Source organism: Hippopotamus amphibius, chromosome 4 (genome assembly GCF_030028045.1).
Source record: "Hippopotamus amphibius kiboko isolate mHipAmp2 chromosome 4, mHipAmp2.hap2, whole genome shotgun sequence".
NCBI lineage: Eukaryota > Metazoa > Chordata > Mammalia > Artiodactyla > Hippopotamidae > Hippopotamus > Hippopotamus amphibius.
The window spans coordinates 27,269,639-27,273,226 of NC_080189.1; the positions used below are offsets into that span (position 1 = coordinate 27,269,639).

General features: G+C 42.0%; 1 pseudogene; it reads left to right on the top strand.

The window, feature by feature from the left end:
• The first annotated feature begins 558 nt into the window (after positions 1-558).
• Positions 559-2,913, top strand: LOC130851848 (developmentally-regulated GTP-binding protein 1-like; annotated as a pseudogene).
• The last annotated feature ends 675 nt before the right edge of the window (positions 2,914-3,588 follow it).

Sequence of the window (3,588 nt, forward strand, 5' to 3'; positions counted from 1 at the left end):
ATTCTAAGTCACTACATACTACTCCTAATTAGTGCACCTTGCTCTGTATGTGAATAAACTGTTTCACAACAAAAACCAGACTCTTCTAGTATTCACTACAAACCTAATGACCCACAGTTTTCAAAACAAAACTTGAAAAAAGAAACCAAATTGTTACAGTTTTTCCATATTCTAAATTCTGTAACTTTTCCCTTTTCCATAATATCTCAAAAATCATAGACAATGTGGCAATTGCTAAATATCCACTCTAGTGTCTGCTTTGTAAACATCACAGCCTACATGGATAAATGGTGAAAGGGAAAACAGTATAATTCACATCAATCCGCCAAGTTGCTATTGGTTCTTGACCCACAGTTTATGAAACCTTCCATGTTGAATTTTATTAGTCAAATAATTCAATATATCATTCCCCCCTCAAACATTTGATCACTATAAATTATTATGAAAGATGAAAACACATGGACTCTGACATGCGTGGCATGAGCATGGGGAAGGGCCAAGGAATGGTCCCATATAGCACTTGGGATCTTCAGGACCCCTCCCCACAGTTGGGGCCCAATGCCTGCTTCTGAGGCATGGCTGGACCTGCCACCAGTCCAGAAGTGGGTATGGAGACTTCTCTGTCTACTCAAGCTCCTCTCACAGCCCAGTCCTTCAGGCCCCCAGTGCTGTTAGCTGCAACCTGGCATTTGGACAGACCTGGCTTCCCACCAGGGTGGGGCCTCAGACACAGAAGCCATCCATCCTCTGGAATCAGTCTCTTTCTAATTCCTTCTTATAAAAGAGCTTGATTTCCCAGCCCACGAGACCTCTGGCCTTGCACAGATGTGTATATACATAGAACCAAAACAAAAATGGAGTCACTTATGTTGGGGACAAAAGAGAGTTGGCTAATGTAGGCACATTAACAAAAAAACAAAGCTTAACTTTACCTAACATTAGCTGCAGGAATTTACAGCTCTTCTCAGAAATTAGCAGAGGACACCAGCCAATCGGCAAATGCCAAGTCTGTTCACACCATCTTTGGAATTCCCTGCTCCTGACTTAGCTACCCTGATTCAAATAAACAAGAAGGCCATGAGGCCTCGGCTGAAAAAGGCAAATAACTTCCGCATTTACCCCATAAAAACCCTTTAGTCCTTGCTTGTTACCTGTGTTATTTCATTTTCTTCTTTTTTCTTTTTTTCTTTTTTTTTTCTCTTTGGAATATCAATGTCTTTGTTACTGGTTTCTAAGAACTCATTTATGACTAAGGACGTTAATCATCTGTCATGCATTGCAAATGAAATTCTGTTTTATTGCCATCAATTTACTACGGTGTTCTGTATCTTGGTTTTGTATTAAAATATACCCAGTGTTTAAAAACAGACAAACAAAAAACAAAACCAAAAACACCTTTAGCAATACGGGAACATATCACTCCCATAGGCTTGAGTTTCCCGATTTTGCAGGTTGTAAGCCTTGCAAATAAACTCTTTCTGTTTTGTTTTACTCAGTGTGCAGAATTTGGTGTCTGACAATACATACTTGCGTGCACATAGAGGCCAGAACAGAGGTCCATACTCAATGACGCAGCCCATGCCCCCGAACAGAAATGACAGAAAAGCTTCCTCAAACAACGGCGGGAAGGGATGAACGGTGGGCTGAATACGAGGAGACCCTTGGTCCCTCTGCACCATCCAGGTGAGCCAGGGAGCGCCTGAACTTTCGCGAGAAGTAGGAAGTACCGCGCCTGCGCACTGCAGTAGCTTGGGCAGGCGGCTGTGTGACAGAGGCGGTCAGCGTGGAGGCCACTGCATCCCCGGGGAATCGCCACCGCGAGCAGCACCTTAGTCAGCACCTCCGACATCAAAGCCGAGGTGGCTCGGACTAAAAGAACAAGACCACAGCACACCACTCAGGGCTGCTTAAGGCCCGCTCTGCTAAGCGTCAGCTCATTACTCCAAAAGGCGGTGGTGGTGGTGAGCCAGAGGGTTTTGTTGTGGCCAAGACAGGGAATGCTGAAATTGGGTTTGCGGGCTTTCTAACTGTGGGGAAGTCAGCACAGCTCAGTAACTTGGCAGGTGTATATTCCGAGGAGGCAGCCTGAATTCACTACTCTGACCACTGTGCCTGGTGTCATCAGATACAACGGTGCCAAGAGCCAGCTGCTGGATCTCCCAGGTATCATTGAGGGTGCCACGGATAGGAAAAAGTAGAGGCCGTCAATTCATTGCAGTGGCCCGAATGTGTAACTTGATCCTGATTGTTCTGGATGACCTGAAACCATTGAGACAGAAAATAACTGAAAACGAGCTGGAAGGCTTTGGCATTCGCTTGAACCACAAACCCTCTAATATTGGCTTTAAGAAGAAGGATAAGGGAAGCATTAATCTCAAAGACGCTTGCTTTGAGAATGAGCTGGATCCTGAAACTGTGAAGAGCTTTCTGGCCGAGTACGAAATTCATAACGCCTGTGTGGCTGTCGCGATACCACAGCTTATGACTTCATTGATGTGGTGGAAGGAAACAGAGTTTATATCGCCTGTCTATGTGTTAGTTGAATAAGATTAATCACATCTCCACTGAGAAATCGTGTATCATGTATAAGATGCCTCATTGTACCCATCTCTACCCATCAGTGCTGGAATTTTGATTACTTGTTGGAAAATATCTGGGAGTATCTGAAACTAGTGAGGACTTAGACCAAACCCGAAGGCCAGTTCTCAGGTTACACATCTGGTGCTGCCTTACCCCAGAACCACAGTGGGGGATTTCTGCTGAAAATTCACAAAAATCTTATCAAGTTTTTTAAATACGTTCCAGTCTGTGGTTTCTCTGTAAAACACACACCAAAAAATGGTTAAAGGCCATATGTTGGGGACTGAGGGTGTCATTCAGACACTGAAAGCTTCCCCTTTCCCCATCTGCTAGGCCAACCACTGCAGCTTTCCAAATGACCAAGCATCCTACCCCAAACCCTTCTGGCTTTGGATCAGGATTCGTAGGAGGGAGATGGAGGCACCTAAACTGGAACTTCACTTATCTTTGTGTCACCTTGTACTTTGAACTGCATAAAGGACCAGGTAGGGGAAAAAAAAAAAAAAACACATTCATTAGAACTGACTTATTTATTTATTTATTATTTATCTATTTGGGAATTCATAATTAAGTGGTCTTAGGATCATAAACATTTTTGAAATCTTGTTCAGGGCATGAGTATGCAAATCTTCAAATATGTAAACAAGGACACCTTTACCTAAGGTGAGGCTAATGAATGTTTAATGAATTCTTGAGTGACATAACCTTTCAGTGACAGTGCTCTCTCTGATTTTCATGCTTGCATATAGGACACATCAGTAATTACTTATTTAAGCTTTTATCTTGCATCATTTAATTAGTGGAAATAAGGACAAACCTGAATATATTCTATTATTGAAGAAAATGATAAAATATTATAACTACCAAAGAGAAAAAAAAAATTGTGAAAGCTCATTTAAGACCAATTTTGTTGTATTTTAAAATATTTGTATTTACAGAAATACATTAAGATAAATATAAGCTTTATGGTAACCCAAATATTTCCTGTTGATTTATGAACATGATCGA